A 23,721-nucleotide genomic window follows, 5' to 3' on the forward strand; every position below is an offset into this window, starting at 1 on the left:
ATGCCCGGTTATCGCAGGCCCGGTCACAATTAGTATGTAACTTGAATTTGATTATTGTGATAATTGTAATGATTTTTTTCCGGGGTAACCAGTACCCCTTTCCACCACCCCTACCCCTAGCATTAGATGCTAGCCAAAACAGACACTGAATTAATTGAGAAGAAATTGAGTTAAGGGAAAGACACCTGACCTTCCATCAAAGCAAGGTCAAGATCCATATGGCTGACTGGACAGCCACTACAGTAGTGAGAATTTGATATCTGCAGCATGAAACTTGAATTCACATCTTTACTTGAAGATGAAAAGAAAACTTGGACATAATTTATGTGATCTGATCTGACAAAAGGGTCTTATTGTCCATGACAGAAGTTAGATTTTTTTCACAAATACAAAACCACACTGTACATGAACACACTATCACATTTCACAGTCAGATGTTGCCTGGGGTAACTGGTCCACTTCTGCTGGCTGTTTTTTCCTGGCCCAGTGGTGATACGTACAAACAGTCTGGGGCCTCCTTGGCATTGTGATCAGCAAGTAGATGGCTGTGTGTGGCTCTCAAGCCTCGTGGTGTTGGGTAAAGGCCTGCTGTGCTGGTAGCTTATTTTGCTTTTATGTTAGCCAGTTTTAGCCATGAATGACCCATAACTTGGCCTATTTCAAAGATGCCTTATTGATAGCCTTGTATGTTATATGCACATTTTCAATTCATGTTTACATGTAATATCTATGCTGTAATTCAAGGGCGGTGGAGCAGACCAATGAGTGAGGGGGCCAACTTGGGTGGTGAAGGTTTTGAAAGCAATAATTTAAATCACAATTTACTACTAGCCAAAAGTCAATTACAATTACGTAGCTTTTGGCCACAAATAGCCCCCTTTTTAGTGCTTGACACGTACACACCAAAGAAGCAAGGCTGACTTGAAAGATTTAGATAAAGAAGAGACTGAGATAGAGCCAGAATATAAAGAGAAACTTGAGTGGAAAGTCTGCTTTGAAATGCAAAACAATCGTGGAGCTAATCCGCGAATAGCCAGCTGTTTACAGATTTGCTAGTCGCAGAGAACTTGAAAGATATAGAGAGAGAGCCTTCCAAGAAGCACTAGGAAGTGTGACTGATATGTAGATCAAGAAAGACAGATTTTGTTTATACCATACAGTGTACATTGCTACTACTAGTTTGTACCCATTGTCTGCTGTACTAACAGCTTCAATCAGACTATATAATACAAATGGTTACAATATATAGCCACTACAGTCAGAAGGGTGGTAGTGTATAGGTGTGCCCAACCTTCATCACCCAGCTGGTGCAGATGACATTTATGAATTAATACACATAGCTAACTGTATTCAAGATGAGATATTAGCCAAGAAACATCACTGTCCTGCATGTAGCTAATCTGTATAATATCATAGCTACAGCTAACTGCTTTAACTAACACATGTCATTTAGCATATATAGTGCATGTAGTCACGTTTTCAATTTCACAACTCGGGCTTGCCCCAACATGCTTTAGCATCTGTCTTGTTACTATGAAGGTGTGGAATACCAGCACTACACTACATGTAACCCATTGTGTTGTACTATTATGGGTACTCACAATACAGTCTATATTGATAAGTTAATGCATCAAAATATAATTATCATGCTGTGCTATTAAATTTGTACAGAGTTTGGGGTAACTAGTTACCTTTGTAACTAAGTTACATAACGGATTACTTTTAAAGTAACTAGTAATCTAACTAGTTACATCCTTTGTAAATGTATTTTAAAGTATTTTAGATGGTAAAAATGGAATTATTGGTAAACAAAGTAATTTGTCACCCTTAATTTCTAATTTTAAGTATATTATATTTACACAACAACAAAGCTATCCTTGTACAAATCCGTCCATAACTTTTGCCTTGATATTGAGCTACAATAAACTTCATGGCGCTCTTCATTTAGAGATGCATCTAATGTAGTCTCGTGCCCAGCCGGGCTCGCGCTAATGCACAAACACCGTCTGGTGACAATGCTCGAGTTTCTTGGGCCTGGAAGTGCAATCCAGCCAACATATTGGCTGGCCAATCAGAATCGACGAGTTGCATAATCGCATGAATGTATTGGAAGTAGACGAAAAAGAAGACTATTTAAAGCCATTTTATCAGAAGTTACTCACCTAGGTTGTTCAAGATGTTTGTTGTCAAGTTGTTTTTTCCAATCTCACCTTATGAATCGTGACTCGACGTTTCACCAGAAATGAAATGCTTCCTCTACTATTACAATGAATGAAGAGATCGCATGTAGTAAACGCCCCATTCTGAGTTTTACTTTATTCCTAGTCATTTTCGAATAGTTTTTCACTGTTTTAAAATGATTATGCAACTCCTCGATTCTGATTGGCCAGCCAATATTTTGGCTGGATCGCACTTCCGGGCCCAAGAAACTCGAGCAATGTCACCAGACGGTGTTTGTGCATTAGCGCGAGCCCGGCTGGGCATGAGACTACATCTAACGATATACAAGATCACGTGATGGCGCTCTTTAAAAGGAGTAAAGCAATGGCTTGTACCAGATCGCATTGTGAAGAAGACAGATCGTCACCAGTGTTAACAAATTGCTATGCTAGTTGAAAAAAGTTCTACACTAATAACTTAGATAGTTCTGCTTATGCACCTATCAATGTCACGCCCCACCTACCCCAGGTCGGGCAGCGGGTGAGGATTTGTCACTTGAACTCGTCCCGAGGGTAGGGGCATTTGCAAAAAAAACTCAGAATAAAAACTGTACACATTAACTTCATAGCTAGTGCTATAATAATGAACTAGCTACCTAGCTACAGCTAAAAGATGCGATCAAAACTACTGATCTACGTACATATAGCTAGCTATATAGTATAATTATACTGATGTGTTCCTTAATCCGCACGAAAATATTATTTTGCAACGTGTAGCTAGCTAGTGTATGCTCCGAAAATAACTACGTGATATCCACATGGGCAGGATATTAATTTATACAGCTTGAAATCTGTGCAGACAACCTGTAACAACTGTTTCAGTGCGTATGTCATGCAGAATGGCATGCATGGTTTTCAGCAGTCAATTTAGTATAATATGATTATGAATAGAAATCTTTATATAGTCAGACTGTTAGCTTATTGTGTACTTTATAGCTAGCTCAGACTCATATATTTGATAAATTCTTTTGTCCAACACAGTTTGAGAGTTGGAGTTTTTCAACAGCTGCCCTGCCCACAAACACCACCTCTTATACCAAACTTTGAACCAACTATAGTTGTGCAACAACAACCACCTATAATTAAATAAACATGTTGTATTTTTATGATTTGAAGTCAAAGGCCTCAATAATTGTAAACAATTTAAACTGGATTGCTCTATTCACATGGCAGAGTTTTAAAATGTAAAGGGTATAAGTCTTTGTGTATACTGGTTATTCAAGTTAGACTGTAATATGTTTAACTATAGGTTCAGGCATTACAATATTAATTTATTAAATTAACATTGAAGGCACAATACTTAGTTGATTCAACTATAGTGTATACATAGCCTAAGTGCTGTGATACCTCGCCTGAGTATAGCAGTTATCTGTATATTCAATGTATTATGTTACATAAGTTCCAAGCGTTGCTTTAAGTATACTTCATTAATAAGACTATCTCATTATAGGGACCATGTCCTAAATGTTGCTGACCTATGTATATGCTTGTTCATGACCTTGTAACATTGAATACATGTGCATAGTCTTACAAAGTTCCCTAATAATACCTGTACTAATGGTTCACTGAGGGGAGGTCATTAGGTCATTCCTTGTCTTGTACCAACATCAACAACATGGGAAGGTCATGTGGCTTCCTTTCACTTGCATGGACCTTCTACTTTGCTGAACTTTTATACTTGGAATATACCATATAAGTGGAAATATTGGCGAGTCAAATATTTGGCGATTCTAACTAAAACACCGATTGGCGTCATTTTAATTTGGCGAATCCGTCAAACATTTAGGTTGGCGAAATTTTAATTTGGCAGTTCCGTCCACGTTTTTTACGAGATTTGTATTATAGCGCGCGTTAATTAGTATTCTGTCATGGATACACATGCTGTCGATTCCTGCGTTCGTGGTTTCCAAGTGTATAGTGATAGATGGACCCCAGCCTTAGGAGAAATTCTCGTGTGTGAAATAGAGGACGGAAATGCCAGCGACTCGTACGCGGTCTCGATTAAGAAGGGAAGTGAAATTATTGGGCACGTTCCGAGAAAGATTTCGGCAGCTTGTCACTTGTTCTTGGGGTTTGGTGGATCATTGAGCTGCATTATTACTGATGCACATCGTCGATATTCTTCTGACCTGCCACAAGGAGGGTTAGAGATCCCGTGTAAACTCGTTTTTGAAAGCACCATGAGCAGCAATTTGGTACCCAAAGTGCGAAGATTAGTGTCGACATGTCCTCCAATCGAATTAAAATTAGCAAAAAAGGCACCAAAACGAAGTATAAAGGAAACAGTACCAGGTATTCCTCCTGATAAGAAAATACGAGTGGATGATGATGTGATTGATCTTGATTCCATCTCAACAAATGACAATCACCAGGAAGGAGTGCCATGGTTAAAGTGTGAACGTCAGCTTCTGAAAACTACAGACAAAGATATGATATTGAAAGGTTCAGTTTTAAAACATAGTGGGATTAAAATCTTAAACCTTGCTGTCAGAAACATACCGGTAATGTACTGATAGGCTAGAATACCATCATCCGTACGTAGTTGAATAATTACTATCATTGCTCTAATGTTTTTAATTTAATACTTAGTAGTAAACCTTTAAGTGTCGTAATGGCTAAATGATGCACTTATGTACAATTATCAATCCTTTCAGGGGCAAGGAGTCAAAGGGGGCTCTTGACCCCCCTCCAAAATTTTTTAGCATACCAAGATCGAGATACTCTAATAGAGCAGTCACTCCAATAAAGCAGTCACAGTATTAGAGTAGTGTGTAGTGAGCTATGTAAGGATTTTTATGTACTTTATCAGTGATAAATGTGTAGTTTGTGAGGTGGGCAGCTATTGTCAGCAGGCTGTGACCTTATTTTTTTTGTTTTGTTTTTTTGGTCTCACCTTACCAAACTAGACAATGTAGTGCCTCACAGTTCATTTTGACCCCCCCCCTTTCCATAAACCTGGATCCGCCCCTGCCTTTTGCTTACAAATACACTGTCTTTTTTAGCTATAGCCATCAGCTCTAGCAGCACCACAAGGCTATGACTAAATATTATTACTGTATGCACACAGTACACGAAACATAGTAAGGTAATACATGTTTTTTTTCCATGCAGGTGACTCTTTGACTGACAAACATATTAATTTTGCTCAGAAATTGCTTAGCAGGAAATTTAGAGTTAATGGGCTACAATCTACACTGACTCTAACCAAGTCCAAGAGGCTAACCGCTAAGAGTGCATCTAACGCTCTACAGATACTCCACTGTAAAGGGTGTCATTGGATTGCTGCTTCCACAGTCAACACCTATCCCAAGCTTGCTGTTTATGATTCACTGTATTCTTCCATTGATGAAGCCACAGTTAAGATTCTAAAGCAAATGTTTGGGGCTAAAGTAGAGGTTGAAGTGAGAGATGGGCCAAAACAGGATGGTACATCTGATTGTGGGCTGTTTGCGATAGCAACATGTGTTTCAATAGCCAGCAGTGGAATCCTGCCAACAAAATTTGACCAGAGTAAAATGAGGAGGCATCCGATAGAATGTTTTGAACAGCTGGAGTTAGAGCCATTTCCTGTAGCTGATAATGATTAGATGACTATAGATGATTTGTCTAGTGATTTAAAAAGTTTAATTTACTGTACATATTGACATACTGTACAACTATAATCATTTTAAATGCTAGTTATTAGTATACAATTCAATTATAGTACTCTTTACTAGTAGTTCAAAACGATGATTTAGATGTCAATGATGTCATAAATACCAGATTTCCTAAAGCCGTTAATTGCAACTTCTGGTCTCCTTTCAAGTGCTTGCCACCCTGAAATAATCCAGTTTGCACTAGGGTTCTTGATGACCGAAAGGCTGACATCCACTTGAACTTGACTGACAGGAATCGTCTTGAGCTTTTGTCGAACTTCAATAGCATACCATTCCTGAAACTTTCTTTTCATGTGATCTTTCATAGGTTTGTTGATAGAAAGATCTACTGGTTGCAACTTATCAGTGCAATTTGGTGGCAATTGCACTGGTATAATTTTGTTCCGTCGTAGCAATGAAATGACTTCATCTGTAGTTTGCCCTCGAAACCCATCAAATATAGTGATAGCAGGGTGTGCTGGTGCTAGCTTTAAATCCTTTCTCCTTTGTGACACAAAAGGTATTATGATCTTTCTAATGTACCTCTTGGTAGTCTCTTCGTTTGACCAACGGTTTTCACTATGCCAAATGTCCCATCCTTCTGGAAAAGTCACTGTTGGGTGACATTTCGTTGTTTTTCCTTTATACAATAGTTGAGGTTTAAGGTACTCACCACTTGCAGTCACAGCCAGTACAGCAGTCAACTGCCTTTTGTCATCAGCATTTGCAATAGGTACAACTTTTGTGCCCCGCTTCTCCATTGTCCAGTCACTTGTGGGAACAATTGACAGACCAGTTTGATCCCAGTTTATGATAAGTTCTTTGGGTACTTCATTCATCACAATCTCAGCTGCTATATCTGCAAGGAAAATTTCTTTTGATTCGTCAAATAATCTTGTAGGTAGTTTTCCAGAAGTAGTACATTTCCTTTTAACATAACCCATCCTGATGAGTAATGATCTGGCCCAGCTTTTAGTGATTTCAATTTGTTTGAGCTTAGACATATCCCTGGCTCCAACTATGCCCTCTGCCGCACCCATTACCACAAGAGTGTTGACAGATCCATTTACCTTTCTGAGGGACTCCACATACTCTTGTACTGCTGCATCTAATTCTTGACCCAACATTAATGGCCTTCCTCTGTCTTTAGTGGGCAACTTCTTAATGACAATTGGTTCAGTTTCTGGTGCTTGACCTTTCTTTTTTCTCTCTTTGATTTCCTCATTCAGTTTGTCAAAATACTCCACCTTCAGTCGCCTGCAAGTTGATTCATTGATGTTAACGCCCCACACTTTAGAGTAATGCTTTGCTGCTGTAGTAGGCCCATTATCTAAGGAATACTTTCCTAGTTCTGCGCGCTGTTCGTCGGTATACGAGTTATACTTTCCTCGAGGCACTTCTTTAGAAGCTGCTTCCAATGCTTTAGCCACGGCTCTGTCTGCACTTTCAATGTCTTTACTAGTTAATAGAGAACTCCCGATGGATTGCTCCTTTCGTTTGAAGAACTTAAACAGGGTTACCGCGGCCATCTTAGAAAGACTAACGTGCGAATAATTTAAACGGAACTCCCTATATTTGGCATCATTTTAATTTGGCGGTACGTTCTAATTTCGCCAAATCGCCAAATTAAAGTCACCACCAAAAGTTCCACGTATACGGTATAGGTATTGAGAAGCTATTTAAAGAATCAGCTTTTTGTAGATACTTACCTGTGGCACCCTCGTAGCTTTGTTTTGCTTTAAAGAACAGTGGGAATCACACAGGTGTTATCAAATTCGTATTGTAGCAATTGATATTATGACGTTTCACATTAACAACTCAATTGTTGAGTTTTGTGTTGCATGGTATCAAGATTTTTTCAATAGTTGTATATGCACTCATAGTCAATTTATATTATATCATTAATAAATATTGTATTCTTTTTACTATAAGGCATCTGATGTAGAGATAACTAGTGTTGAACCAAGGCCATCTTCGCCTATGCCCAACATCTACTGCTATAACCCTATGTAGACCACAAGTAAAGGTGCATTAAGCATTATATTAGTAGTGTATATATGGTTATGTAATGTAAATGTTAAACAATTCTATTATCCAGCAGCTAAAGGACAAAATCTTCCAAATTATTCACTTTGTAGCACTATAGCTATCTGTGGATGTCAGATAGGTATACAAAATGCATCAAAACTCTTGATTTAGGATGTACTTAGTTGTTAGACCAAATATTGTTGACTGCGAGCCCTGTACAAGTATGTTTTAAAGGGCCTTGTACTGTTTATTAAGTTAACTGTATAATGGTTTGTTTTAGATGTACTTCTAAAGGAGGAATTAATATAGACATGTACATGTGCTTTCTCACAATTATGATCTCCTGACCGACTCCCAGCTTGACCATCCTTTACTAGTCAATGAAATGTCCAAAATTACAGTATTCACACCCTGCATTGGGGGTATTATATTTTTGTTGCTCCTATTTGTTAATCGGTGACATATAAGTTATAGTTATATCCCGGTACGAGGGTGATATCATTGTTACATGAGTCCGAGGCGGAGCCGAGGACGAGTGTAATAACAATGATATCATCCGAGTATACGGGATATAACTATTTTATATCCCAGTGCGCGGGAGTGCGCAGAAGTTTACGGATAGTAAATTAAGTTCCGGATTGAGTTCCTGTGCTCAAGATTTCGTCCGAATTGTGTGGAGATTCTACTTCATAACTACAAGAGAGACCCTCAAGATTTCGTCCGAATTGTGTGGAGATTCTACTTCATAGCTACAAGAGAGACCTTACACACGGCCTCCAAACTGTAGCGAAGGGCGGTGTTATGAAGTGGTGGTTCCAGGTACGATTCGCCTTTGTCAGAAGTTGGTATGGTGGTGTCGCGTGGTGTGCAAGAGAAAAATAAAGACCAACAAGTAGCTACCATAGTCCGAGATAGAACGATGAAGCTAGAGGAAGTTAGTTCTTCACCATAGTGACCGTTGGGAGTGATTGCTGGAGCGAAAATCGTCACGGACAATTCTTGACATTTGTTAAACTATCGTATTGGTAACTTGTAGTGTTATTGTGTAAAGGATTAACAGTTTTCTTGTAAGATTTAGCTATTTTTAAGTGCTGTATTTGGTGTGTTTTGTATCAATATTTCCTTATTTGGCTCTTTGTTCCATTGGTAAACAATGCCATTGGCGGTTATTATGATGTCACGAAAGAGAGTGAGTGGCTCCGCAACAGGGTGATAAGTTAGTTATCACTGGGTGATAACTAATATATCATACAGTAGCAGCGCCGCTCTGTCTAGCTGTATGGTAGTTATAACCCAGCATGGCGCTTGATACTCCCACGCACTGGGATGTAAGATCATGTTACTGGCACAATTTCTAACATGAAATGATGTGCGTTAAACAAAATTTCTATCAACATTTTGCTTAGCTGCTATACTAGTACTAAATAAATATGTGTATGTATTTTTTCATGTACAGGAAATACAGCTGCATTCTCATACACAAGAAGAAATTTGTAAACAAGCAATTATCTACAAAAATGAGAAGAGCCGTCCTTTAAATGACTATCAAAAACAAGTCAATAAATGTTCCCAAGATTTAGCTGTAAGAGATGCAACGCTCTTAGCAAACAGGGGTAAATTGTTGGAAGCAGCAAAGCACGTTTTCATGAAAGTGAATATTGTTTTAAAAAGGGTTATTTAAAAGATTCCACTAAAGGCTTTAAACTGTCAAACGAGCTAAAATTAATAAAGAAATCTGTGACCAGAGAATTCAAGAACTTACTGATCAAGTCAACGATTTAAAGCAACGAATTTCATTTAAAGAGAAACGAGTTGCTGCTGCAGAGAATATGAAAAATTACAAAGTTTGTGATGAAATTACAGGAGAAATATCTGATGTCAAAGGAAAATGTTGTGAATTAGGAGAATTAAAACTTTTGTTATCAAAAGAAAAGCATGCTGCAAAATACAAACCCTACTTCTGATAATGATCTGCCATTAACCAGTCCAAGTTCAGGAGTATCAGGGCTTGAAAGCTCCTCACCAGCTGATAACATGGATATCAGAACGTATCTACTAACTACCATGCAGGGCAGTCAATTTACAGATGAAGAAGTTAAAAAATTTGAAAGGAGGCTAAAAGAGAACTATAATCCACCTGACAAACGCTATGACGAATGGCTGCTACAGTTTCATCCAAATGCTGAACGTCTAGCCAAAAGTAGTAAAGTGGTTGTGAACCAAATAGAGGACCAAACAGATACGGGGGACAAAACAGATGTAATGGTGGACCTAACAGATACAGTGGATCCACAAAAAAGCACCGAAGCCAGTGCTACCTGTAGCTCAAAGAATATGCATCCTTTTTAACTAAACATATTCTTGAACCTAAACATAAGCAACAATGTAGTCAGTGTTCTGTCATGGTTAATGTGGGTAGAACAATTTTAGAAAAGAGATTGGTTTCCTTATGTGAACTTTTCAAACATTTTTTCCTGATGTAACTTACTCATCTGCTGTAGCAAAGCGCAGACTGCTACCCTTACCACTTGCAGCACTTACAATAGGAAAATCTAGCAGTGGCAAAGCTGAAGTGTATGTTCTTGAAGCATTCAAAGGTATAGATTACTCAAAACTAATCGAATTCATAGAGTCTAAACTGCCCAACACAAGCCGTTTATGTTTAACTAAGGAAAATATTAAAACCCTACTTACTTTTGTACAAAGTAACCGAGAATGTGAAGTTATTCGTAATGTTGTTTGCCAAACTGCTAATCTGTCTGCAACAGCTGCTCGCAAACAGTGTGGATGGGAGAATCAGAGATGCCAACCTCTGAACAATTTTAGGAGTGAGACCTCAAACACTACCGGCAATGTAGAACAGATTCAAGTACAGCTCCAGGATTTTTGGTAGTGAAGACCAAAAAAAAAGGTGTACAAAAATAAGCACAGGTCTGCCCAATTTTAAGCACAGGGCTAATTACAAAGCAGATCAGGTGTGAGAACTAATCTTCTAGCTAGCTATATACATAGATAGAAACTAGCTGTCTTTCCTTCAAAATTTATATGCACTCCATGCTCTATAAGTTTTTCCAAACTCCTAGCTAGCTGGTAAACAAAGTTAACCCATGCATTATACTGTGTAAACAGTTTCGAGTGTAGCTACTTGCTATAGTTCATTTCAATACCGTGATATTTGCAATAATCGTGATAATAAGCTCCACAATAACCGTGGGAGGAAATTTTCAATATTGCCCAACCCTAGTCGAGAGTCCCACTAAAAACACTGTTTGATAAGCTGGCTTAGATGTTTCATAACTACTTGGCTTCCTTTTCCATGAAAGGGGTTAGTTGTAAAACTGTAGAAAACATTTTAAAAAGTCGGCCGCCCACACAACTAATTACATGGATTACAGTATCATTACAAATGCAGTTTATCATGCTTCTTCCCGGCCAATGTAATGTCGTTCGCAACGAAGTAGCTTTCAAATTGCTCTAGATACACCTACCAGTCGTCAACCACACCCGAAAATTCAGAAATGGTGCCATGGTGCTTGACTTGTCATGGATGAAATGCACATTAAAGAATATATTGTGTATGACAAACACACAGGTGGGCATTATTTTGATATTTATAATGCTGTTTTTACAACGGGGTATCCCTTGTAGGGTCAGTCATTGGTTTTGCCAATTTGGGGAGGTCAGCATATATTTGACTGCTATGAAGAACACTACAAATCTGACATGCCAATGCTAGCTACCTCTATGCTGGTACTATTTGTACAAGGGCTGTTCAGCTCTCTAGAATTTACATATGCATAGTTTCCTTGTACTAACTTCATAGGTCCACTTATGTATGATCCTGTGTGGGAAGCTGTAGCTAGGCTTTGAGCTGTGTGGGTTCTGAGTGATGGCTCTATTGTGTGATGGACTTGCACCCACTCAAAAATTGTACAGTCCTGTGACCCAGCCAACTGCAAAGTGACACAGCATAATTCATACACAAATACTGACTGTATTTATTCCGTCTATGTTTTGGTGTTGGAACCAATAGTCCAAAAATTCTACCTTGGCTCAAACAAAAACAGACCACAGCCCCCAATAGTGAATAACATTAGAGTCATTTATAGATTTGAGGTTCATTTTGTCTCGTTATAGGGAGTTTTTTTAAATAGTTGTTCCAATACTGAATAAAGACGGGGTTAGAATATGTAGTTTTGGAACACTATTTTTGCTGTGTGAAGAACCCATAATAGCAAATGATGGATGAGATTTTTATCCTCCACACCTTATCAAGTGTGTAAGAAATGCATGGGCAAACAGCAAATGACTTCTGTGTGTAAAAATTTGTTGTTAACATGTTTAGAGTTTACATTGTTTTATTGTAGTGCAAAAGAAAGGAGATATGATGGAGCCACCTTGTCAAGCTGTACTATAATAACCTGAACTAAAATATGAACATATTTTCCTTACAAACTATAGTAAGATGAGAGTTGGCTGCTCAGGTGAAGTATACAATTTTCATGCACTACATGTATTAAAGTTTCCTGATGCCATAATTTTTCCACACACATTATAAACTTATTCATTTCTGATGTTTTAACACTTATGGATAGAGCCATGAACTACTATACTTGGCGTAGCAAATCTGCTTGGCGTAACCATCATGTAGAGTAACAAGCTATGCCAGGGCTACTTAGAGGATTTTTTGGGTCAGCAGCAACAGAGCGGAGGGACCCATGAGAACCCTAATTCCAGCCAGTGTCTAAAGAAGGCACAAGCACTGCACATGATTAACTCTACATGTGCTACGATAAGGGGAAACTGCAGAGGTTCCAAGGATGGAAAGTCCCTCATGAATCCTGAGAATACTTCACTATACAGACGCACTAAAACTAATACTAACAAGAAAAAGTAGTGTGTTAATGTCATGATGAATATGTAAATAATGTACAAACAATATTCATACATGCTGCTATCAAGTACTACCTGATGAATTGAGTTCAGTGCGTAATGCTTTTTTCTTGGATAAAGTTTTTTGTTTGTTTGCTTGTTTGTACAGCTCCATACAAGATGACACAAATGCAAAACCTCGAATGTTAACATATAACACATATAACTCGTCTTCAAACGATCATGAAGGGTACGGCACACATATCCAGCCATGTAGTGTCAGACCTTCCAACTCACCCGCATTGTGTGGGTGACACCCGCATTTAAGGCTTTTCACCTGCTCACCTGCATAAATGTATTCATCACCCGCATAAAATAATTTCCAGCCAGAAATTGCTAATGCTTTCATTTACACAATCAGGATCTGAATTAGCATCACGTGAGACACATTTAATATAATTGTGGGTTTAAATTAAATCACGTGAGAGGATTTTAAAATTGTAGGCTGATGGCGGGAGTTTATTGGCAATGATATTCAACCATTTCATTGGATCAACGTTAGTTCACAGATGATTATTCTACTATTCTGAGTTGATATAATGATATTGTAATGTATAAGCACTAAACTTGGGAGACAATGATTGAGAAAATATAATTAAGAGTCTCCAGAGTGCATTGCATAAAAGACATGCTAACCGTTGAGGAGTTAAAAGACGATTCATTGTGTAATGCATAAAAAGACTACTATCTGTTGAGTTAAAAGACGATTCGGACTTTTGCATCACGTGATATGGAATGGGACTGTCGCGGAGGATAGCAGATGGGTAAAATGATTGTAGCCGAGTCAGTTATGCAGTAGTATAGGTTTAGCTAGGGGCAATGCACTTTGACATCCAATTTGTGTATGAATACTTGTTTTCAGCCCCCATGAATGTGGGCTCTGCATACACTTGGCTAGTTAGAGGTAGCTGAGGGTTGATTCACCCGCACAAAACTTTTCAAAGGTTGGAAAGTCTGTAGCGTAAGCCATTTACTCCAACGTCAGTTAATAGAGGGACAGCATTACTTGTTGCAGCTGCTGTTGGTTGAAATTGTACTCTAATCATCTCCTTAAATACCTCATGTGCTGAATGAAAGCAGAGCATGGCACTGTTTCTGTTGTAAACATAACGCAATCAAAATGCAGTACAATTGAAAGATACTATTATTTATTAAGGCTTTACAGTACAAGTGCTGAAGCATCCAATCTTGTTAACATGCTGGCTTGTTTGACTCTTGTTTCTTTACTTTTTTTTCAGCAATCTCTATTCCTATGTTTAAAAATTATTGTTACACTAGTTTAAGAGTTTACAGCACAATTGCTGAGGAATTCTCGCCAAAATTTCATCTACAAACTGTCTAGTGTATCCAGTTTTGTGAAGCAAAATAAAAGGTAATTGCCAGCTGTCCTCAAAGAAGTAGCTAACTCTGCTGAATCACCTTGAGTTGAGGACCCTGGCAGATCCTTTAAACATATAAACAAAATGTGTACGTGATGAGCAAAGAAGTGCTACTGGATCCAACTATCACAGTCACACTACATTCTTCAGGGGAGGGACTACATTTCATTTTCTTTAAAAGTCTACTCTGGTGGTTGATACATACACACCCTTATGCCACCCACCAAGTTTGATGGCAGCATTACGAATTCTTTGGAGGATAATGAGGTCTTTAAAGTCCACTAAGAGACTTGTTAGCGGGTTCTTAAAATGGTTAGAAATCTGCTAGCAGAAAAGACCTCAAGCATCACAAATCTCACTTTCAATCATTGACTTGCAATGCTCCCTCCAAGCATAATCAGGCTGATAGCTTGCAGTCACCCAGGCCAACATGTGGTTAACCACTCTATTCAATTTATAGGCATACCTAAAAGAATTAGATTATGGGAGGAACTATCTAACGTTGTACATACATTTGTCATGATGAACGGAGAAGTCCAAAAATATCACGGAAAAGTCTGTTTAGCGCCCATCTGTTTCTAGAGTGTGTTATGGCTGTTTTCATCATCTATTAAATTGGGCATTTTAGTGATGAAGTGTGCAGCATTTTGTCATCATTTTTAATACCAAGTATACTACAACACTGACACAACACTTATGAACATCTCCAATGAGCAGTGGGATATGTTCATCATGTGATCCGTCGATCGGTAATCTGTTGATCCGTGATCTGCCAAATACAGCAACCCAGCAACAGCACATGAGTGTACAGCTAGATGATAGCATACTGTAACAGATTATTTAGTCACTGCAGAGACAAATAGAAGCCCAAAGAATAATAAAAACAATAAAGTGATTCACTGTGTTTGCTTTCTTCATCCTCCATGTCACTGTCCCAGTACTCTCGCTCAGTAGGATTCTTCATCACTGCACAATAAGTTGTCTTCTGAGTTGTAATCATTCGGGACCTCAATTTCCTGATAATTCTCAATTGGTCGATTATTTTTTAATTTGTAACATGAAGTTGCCAGTCCCATGCAGGGTGTAGTACTCACCTACACATAATACTAACACAAGTAAACTTGATTGCTTTTAAATACCTCAAGCAACTTATCCTATCAGATTTCATAATATTGCTGCTATCAATCAAAAAAGCTTGTACTTTGATGTCTACACCAACTTCTTACAAAGAATGTAGCAGCAATGTGCCATCGTGTGCCCACATTTCAAGAGAATTCAAATTTGTATTAAATGTAGTGGTGTAGCTAAGGTGGTGGATACTGGTTAGAGCTGTGAACCTGATAACAAATTCAAAACCGGTTAACTGGTAACCAATAACTGGCAGTAACCAGTTAACTGATTTCTGTGTAGCACAGTGGTATTGGCAGACATAATGGTACTCAACATGCCTACCGAAAGTTTTAGGGTGGTACCAAAGTGACCATCAACATCCTGTCTTACAATAACAGTTATTACAATCACATACTTACACATGCTTTGAGGTTATGTTATGATGTTAACACTTGTCAGCAGAGTAATTTATGGTTTACCAAGTGGGTGGGAAAAACTGGTTTAAAGGCTTCTTAACAAGTAATTGGCTGACCTAGACAATACTGGTTAATAACTGACTACGTAACTAATAATAATTATTATGCAAATAAAACATGCATACAGCTAGTATCCTTCTAGAGATGACAAATTAATGCCATCAAATTGAATTTTCAAAACTTTTCTTGCGGAATTCCCCCACACAGCATGGTGGATAGGTGAGCACTAAATACATTGATGGACAATTGCATGCTAAATGGTATACTGGACAGATACAGAGGTGTTTCAGTTAATCAGCTGTTGGAGTGAAGAGGGAATACAAGAACAGCTTGAGGGGTGCAAACAAAACAAGCATATTTGTGAGTCTGTCAACACACACAACAGGAGAAAAGTTATAAAAAGATCAAGAATGAAACTATTTTGATAATTTAGATGAAATTTTGGTTACTAGGCTGGCCACACACCCACCTGTTTTGCTAGATACCACAAGTGAAAGTGGAATGCCCTCACACTGTAATGGTGGCTATGTAAAAGATTAAATATAGTGAAAAAGGACAGGGCAGGTAAAAAGGAAAGAAGAGGAAAAGAAGCGAGGGTAAAGTGTTACGATGTTCTGACAAAAGCAGTGAAAGTGATAACAGATGGGTTGAGAAATAGCCACCACGTTACTTACCATGAATTTCCCAATAAAATGGCACTAAGCATCAAAGAATTTGAGTAAAATGCCATTCATCACATCATTTGGAAAAGAGCCTTGTTTATCAAATGTCCACCATGGTTCACTAATCAAGGCATATCATTGCCATACTTAACGCTATGCCCTTAAACTAAACACTATTAGAATCCTCATGTGCTATTGAATCGAGTAGTACACGTGATTTTTAAATGGACGCTTGGATCGATTTAAAATGTTGTCTAGTTCCGGTGAGGATGATATCTGCTGTTCATCGCTTCATATCAAAAGTACTCTTTAATGTTGGGTAAAACAGTGTGCATGTTCTTATAGTACTTAAAATAAAGTTTTATTCCATGTATAAGAATATCCAGTTGTGCAGTAATAGAAGCCTGGCACTCTGCCTACAGTACACACTTACGGATTATGAAGTAGTGATCTATGCAATAAAATTAGTGAAACAAATTAGTGAAACAAGAGTTGAATGATGGTATTACAGCATAGTTCGGTGGTAAAGTACCTACTTTGGCACTGAAGTAGGGATCTATGCAATAAAAAGTAGTGAAACAAGAGATAAATGTGACCATCTCAGCAAAAACCCAACTTGTTCGCACATTTAAAAAAAAAATATTCACTCAGTTGTATCCAAGGAATGGACCACCAAAGTTTCAACCTTCTGTGGCGTGTAGTTTTGGAATTATAGCAATAGACAGTAGGAAGAGCAAGGTAATCGATTTGTACAGTGACTATATTGAAAATAAACTACTGGCGCTTACATTTGTAGCCATAACTTCTGTTTGAATTAGTCTACAACGTTGTAATTTGGCTTAAAATGTTCACCATAGATCAGCACATCAGTCAAGGTATAGTATTAGCCCTGTAAATACTTCCGCATATGGATATGAAGGCAGTTTGGTAGAAGAGACGATGACAACATTGTTTACGTTTACCGCATCATAAGTAAATGCACGTGACACGCATACCGTTGGAGCTGGAGAAACGAAACAATTTTGAACTCTCCATGAACAGGCGAATAAAATGGTATATAGTTTTAATCGATTTGAGTCTTCCTTCTTCGAGTACTGGCCGGATAAAAACTTCCATAGTTTTTTGTATCATGCGTAATTTTAAAAATTGTTTTTAAATTTCGATTTTGCATGCTTGTGCGAACTAGTCGGGTTATTGCTGTGACGGTCACAAATGATGGCATTAAAAGCATATAGCTTGGTGGCATAGACCCCTACTTCATTTTCAAATTAACTTCTTATCTTTATTGAAAAGCATCGAGAAATGCCGGTTTTAAGCATTTAGTGTGTTGTAGCTCGCCAATGGTTGACGCTATGTGTACCAAACTTTCACACATTTTATGCCAGTTCCTTATCTTCCAGAGCATCTATTGTACAAGTAGCCAGCAGCTAAGTTTCCTGCCATTTCAGATAGTTATTGAACCAAGGTTGGCTGTATCAGGCTAGTTCCAAATAGGGTGGGAGGCAGGGCCCCGGAAGGAGGGTGAGAAGCTGTTCAAAAAATTGAAGAGGAAAGCGTAGGTATGAATTAGGCGAAGTTATGGCCATTCAGGTATGAAAACTGGCTTAAGTAAAACGAAATTCACAGCACAGGTCATTAGTTAAAACCACAGAGCTTTACAGCCACAAACAGCCATCCCCAGGCTGACCATAGCTCCATTAAGGCGCCACACCACATGTATGGATTGCACTGGGCTTGGGAAAAACAGCCAGCAAAAGCAGACCACTCAAGTGTAGCTGATTCTGATTATGAAATTTGATATTTTTTCATGTAGTTTTGTGTTCTTGGTGAAAAATTGAATCTGATTGATTTCAAACCATCATCTTGTTATAGCCATCTCAAAGGCTGAGCATGATCTCCAATACAAGCAGAAGTTTCCTCCATATGGTTAGCAATAATTTGTTTGGTGTTGCCAAATCTCCTTTTCAATAATTCTATAGCTGAATCGTAATTGGCTTGCAATTAAACTTGTCAATTTTTGATATTTCACTGTTTACATGAACTGCAGACTTCCAAGTGACATCACCTTTGAACTTAGCTAAACTCAATTTGGGTAGACGTGTTTTATAAAAGGGAAGGTAGTAGTTCAGTCTTGCTGTATCTACGTCACTATCGTGGTAGTACAATTCACTTGAGCCAGGTGTGACTATTTCATATATCAGTACACTTTGCAGCCAAATAGTTGTAGCTCATGAGTAAGATACATTACAGTATACACAGTATAAATGCACACATTTTTGAGTAACAAAATTTAGCAGGAGCCCACATGAAAATGGGCTCCTAAAATGTATGTGGTGGAGTCAGAAATGTTTCTAGGTGTTACATGTCTTGTTGGTGATTTCTGGCATTGGAGCAGTGAAAATTTGGGAAGATGGTAGTAATAGAAGCCAGGCATCTAATACTGGAAAGTCTCTGGATAACACAGCTATACTTCAGTCTGATAGTAGAACAGATGTACGGCATCGAACATACAGCAGCAGGTAACAAGATCAAATTCCTACAATATTGTGGTTAAAGATGCACGTTACACAGATACAATTAATATTATTTTTCAGTGCATTAGAAAACATGTGGAGGACCTTGGAAGACGCTGCTATTCTCTCAATGAAGAACAGGACAGTGAAGACAGTTTTAGCACACACCAGCAAGAAAGTGAAGAATACTACCAGTGACCCAGTCGGTGAAGGAGACACTGACGATTCAGTGTAAGGGATGAAACTTGCATGGGAGAACAAAGCAGGTGGTTTCTCATAAGATATCACGAACCACAAGCTCATCTGCAAGTACTGCTGACAACACAGCTGGCATAACTCTAATCCAACTACCAGCAGGCTCCATTTAATTCACGCAAGAGAGTTAAGGAAACAGTAAGTAACAGTGGTTAAATACCATGCCCTATTAACAAGCGCAGTGGGTAATACCAAGAGTTCATAATATTTGTATGGGGGAGAGTATCTAACTGGAGTAATTTCAGCAAAGGCACTGCTGCAAGTAACACCTCAGGCTTCTCTTAGAAGAAAGGCTTGACCTTATCAACACCAATCATCACCTATCAACAGTTCTCTGTCATCAGTAGGATCAGACTAGAGGTGTACATATGATCAAAGGTGAACTTGTAGCAGTGTGTTTGTACAGGCCATACTGGCAGTTAGACACTCTCCCCCATACAAATATTATGAACTCTTGGTAATACCAAACACCTTTAAGTGATTGCAGGTCTTCTCTTTGATATATCAATGCCTATCAACACCTATCAATGGTTCTTTCGCAGCGGAGCCTTATGCCGCAGTTTACTGAAATTACACTAAAATATTCGGATATGATGCAACTATGATGTAACATTATAAGGCAGTGTGTTTTTAAAGGGCAATACAGGCATTGGATACTCTCCCTCCCTTTATATTATTATGAATTCTTGATGTTGCCAGGTATCAGGTGCTCACCTTACGAGAGCTCTAGATGACTATTTTGGGTACCTCCTTTGACTCAGGATAAGATATCACACTATAAGAAATGTTGGAGTTCAGAGTACAATATAACGGTCGGCCCTCAGCCATTTTCCGGCCAAGTGATGCTGTTGACCGATCAATGTAGCCGTTGGCCGGCCATTTGTGCCGGTCAAATTTTTTACAACTAATTCTTTATTATTAGTCTTTATAACATGTAATATTATAGTTATTATTTTTGTCGTATCGTTAACTTTCTTTACTGAAGCTATTTAATCTCTATGTGTAGTCTCGATCCTGTCGAAGCAATGACTCGATGCGCATGCGTAAGCTAGAGCACTGCACCTCGTATTTACCCAAATTATCGATTGTGGGTTACTGTCGATGTTGTGAAGAAGCGATCACTACACTGACTACACGAGTGGCGCCTTCCAAGAGAAGAAAAGAAAGCAATGTTTACGAAGTGGAGGTACGATATTAAGTATAAGATGCCCATTTCGTGGTTATAATCTGTAGAGATGCAATGGCTGGAGAAAGTGGAATGAAAGTCATGTGATAAAAGTGTTCTGCACACTGAAAGTTCGAGAGTAAGTTTTGATGTATTGCTGTTCACAAGAGAAACTTTAGCAATAGCTAGTTGATAATTCAATCTGTGCTGACTCAACACCGCTTGTAACAAAGCATTTAGCCTAGATAAGTCTACAAACTGGCTGTACAATACATTTATTCATTGTTTTTTTTTGTAAAATATGTATGCAGCAACACAAATTTTGTACATGTATTACTAATAAACAATTAATTCTCTGTAAAATGCATGTGAGTGATAAGTAGCTGAAAGAGGTCTCAGATTCAATCTCAGAATGATCCTTTTTCAAAAATTTCCTAGGGGGCATGCCCCCAGACCCCCCCTAGAAGGCTTGTGCTTTGCACACTAGGCTAGTACATCTCTATCTTATGGCCATGCAATTTCAGAAATGGCCAATCAAATTTACTTTTGATTGGCCATTCTGTCCGAGCAATAATTTTCCCTTATATTGTACACTGGAGTTCCCCGATCACTGATAGTGGGAGAAGTGGCTGTAGTCCATGATGAACATTGCCCACGTAGTCTGTGGAAATTGGGCAGAGTAACTGACGTGATTACTGGTAATGCTGGCCAGGTACAAGGTGCAGTGGTCAAGTTCACTACGAATGGAAAGTCAATAACACTCTGCAGACCCATATCCTGTCTGTACCCACTTGAAGTGATTCCAATGCATTCCCTTCTGAGTGAATTTAAAATGACAAAGAACTTGTCAAAAAAACTCTTCCAGTGAACCATGGCAATCTATCCCCTGTTTCAATTTTCCATTCAAACTCTCTTACCAATTGTCATAAAATTCAAAAGCTCTTGAATTTTCACTCTTCATCCCTAACATCCATTCATCTTTAATGGGGTGCTGATTTTTGTTGAAGCTTCTCTGGGTGAATCACGTTGGAACTGTTCATACATTCACTGTATTTTTAAAGAACTAGCATAAGCCAATTTCTGAACTATTTCTAAACATGCAATCCTCTGACCAGCTGTGATCCCCATAGTTTCACAAGTTATTTCTCGTCTTAGGTTTCTCAAAGTATGAAATAAACAAATCAAGACAGCTGCATCAGGTATAGAGGTTTTGATTATATCCCTTTCACTGATATCCTTATCAGGCATAATTACGTGTATTTTATTCCAAGCTTCATTATGCTGTTTGAAAGTGTTCATTGGCTGAACTACGAGACTATCAACAAAAGACTCGGCACTCTGCTGACAGAGAAACAAGAGTGAAATCGCCTGTCTCAACTAGCCAACTCGATGTGTACAAAGTGATCTGCCTAATGTAGCCACCTGCTTAAAGAAGGTCACTGTATAATAAGGTCACCTCTCTAAACCAGCTAACTTGATTATTGATGATTGCGTACAAAGTGACCTGCCTAATATAGTCATGTACACATTGCTCTGAACTTGTTAGCATCTTCATTCTGGTGATGCTGTTGACTAATTACTCAAATTTCACTCGGTGGATAGTTACTAAAGCGTACAAGTCTGTTGACTTACCCCAGTGACCGGGAGCTTGAACATCATTCAGTTTAGGTGTCACCTTTGTACTAATCCCTCCTTTTTGTAAACCACATACATTGCAAGACACTCCTTGCCCACTCCTTGTTCAGCTTCATGTTACGATCACTTTTTGATCGGTGCTTCTTCATAATTCACAACCCAACGCCTATAACAGCACTAGTTCCAATAGGCGTACCTCTGTGTCTCATTTCAACCAGCTTCTCTTGCAAATACTTATCAAATTTCTCACCAATAAGCACTGGTCGTCCGTATTCCTTGCTAGGAAGCTTGGTTACAACGATCTCATCCCCTGGCTTAGCTGCTTTGCTGTATACGGACCTCTTTCAAGTATGCATCCTTCCAGTCTAAATCCTCATAATGCCTGACACTACTCAATTTCTCTAGTGACAGTTTAATGTATTCACTTCGAGATCGACCTATAGGATTCCCTTTATCTGGGACAAAACAAACCATTTTGTGGGGTTGACTCACAACAGAATCTTTCCCTCTGGAATCAGATGGAACAGTAGATAACCTTTAAAAGTACCATTAGACACCCAAATGACCATGGTACCACAGTCGTTTCAGCTCTCGTTCTGCTAGTTTTGTCGCAAGTAAAAGCTCACTCCAACTCCCACAATCGAACTTAACTTAGATCCCTGCGGCCTGAAGTCTCCTTTATGTAGCTGCTCATAAGAGAGAAATGCATTGTTAATTAGTAGAAAAAATTCAAGTGGCGATGCGCTGCCAGCTCTCACAGTGTTGATGCACGTAATACACACGAAAAGGGCCTTCTACGTAACTTAGATAACTCCAAAATCCACTGGAAAAAAAATACAGTGATAAAAGAAGCCAAAAATCCTATCTTAAAGGTTTTTTTTTTAAATCTCAAGACACCTTATTATCCTTTCCTTGCCCATTCCATGATCATTTCATAAACCCCTTTTGAAAAATCCAGCACTGCTGCCTCTATGTGTAATTTTTGAAAGGTTTTTATTTTCAGATATTTCTAAGACGCCATTCTCTTTGAAAATAAATTTCCACATCCAGTTGTTCTTCGAAAATAAATTCCTACAAGTGAAAGCAGCGATCCAACTTTTGGCGATTATCTTGTGTATTCCTCAAGTTTTAGCTCAGTATTACTGATGATAATGGGTAAACTGTATCATTACTGTGCCAATAACCAAAAAACAGGTGATCCAAAATGGGAATTGATGCCATCTGCTGTAGAATCAGTAATGTAGATAGCAAGCTACGATCGAGCCAATGAATTTACTCCACTCGAGACTCCCTCAGTCTTCTCTCCAGTGCAGATGAAGGGATGAGGATTATTCCATCAGTAAGTCAGATTTTGGCAAACATTTATGCATCTTCATATTTTGTGACATGAATTTCTGTTTATTTGAAATCCATCCGGACTTCGAAATATGCACTCTACAAAATTAAAATCCTTCGAAATTCAGATTTTGCTTCTTGTGCAAAATTTTCTGTTTCGAAAATAACCAGCTATACAGTATATGCATGATTCAGTTTTTCCTACCTATTACTCTAGATACCACAAGCTTTTACACAGTCTGTGCAGCAGTTAATTGCTAATTGTGACTAGAGGAGTACAGCAAATGATCCCTGCAACCCAAATGCTGTTCAGTTTTTGCTTAGCCAGTTGGAAGCAACATTAAAATTGTTAGAAGAAGGCATGAAACTTTTATCAT

Source organism: Dysidea avara, chromosome 14, assembly GCF_963678975.1.
Source record: "Dysidea avara chromosome 14, odDysAvar1.4, whole genome shotgun sequence".
NCBI lineage: Eukaryota > Metazoa > Porifera > Demospongiae > Dictyoceratida > Dysideidae > Dysidea > Dysidea avara.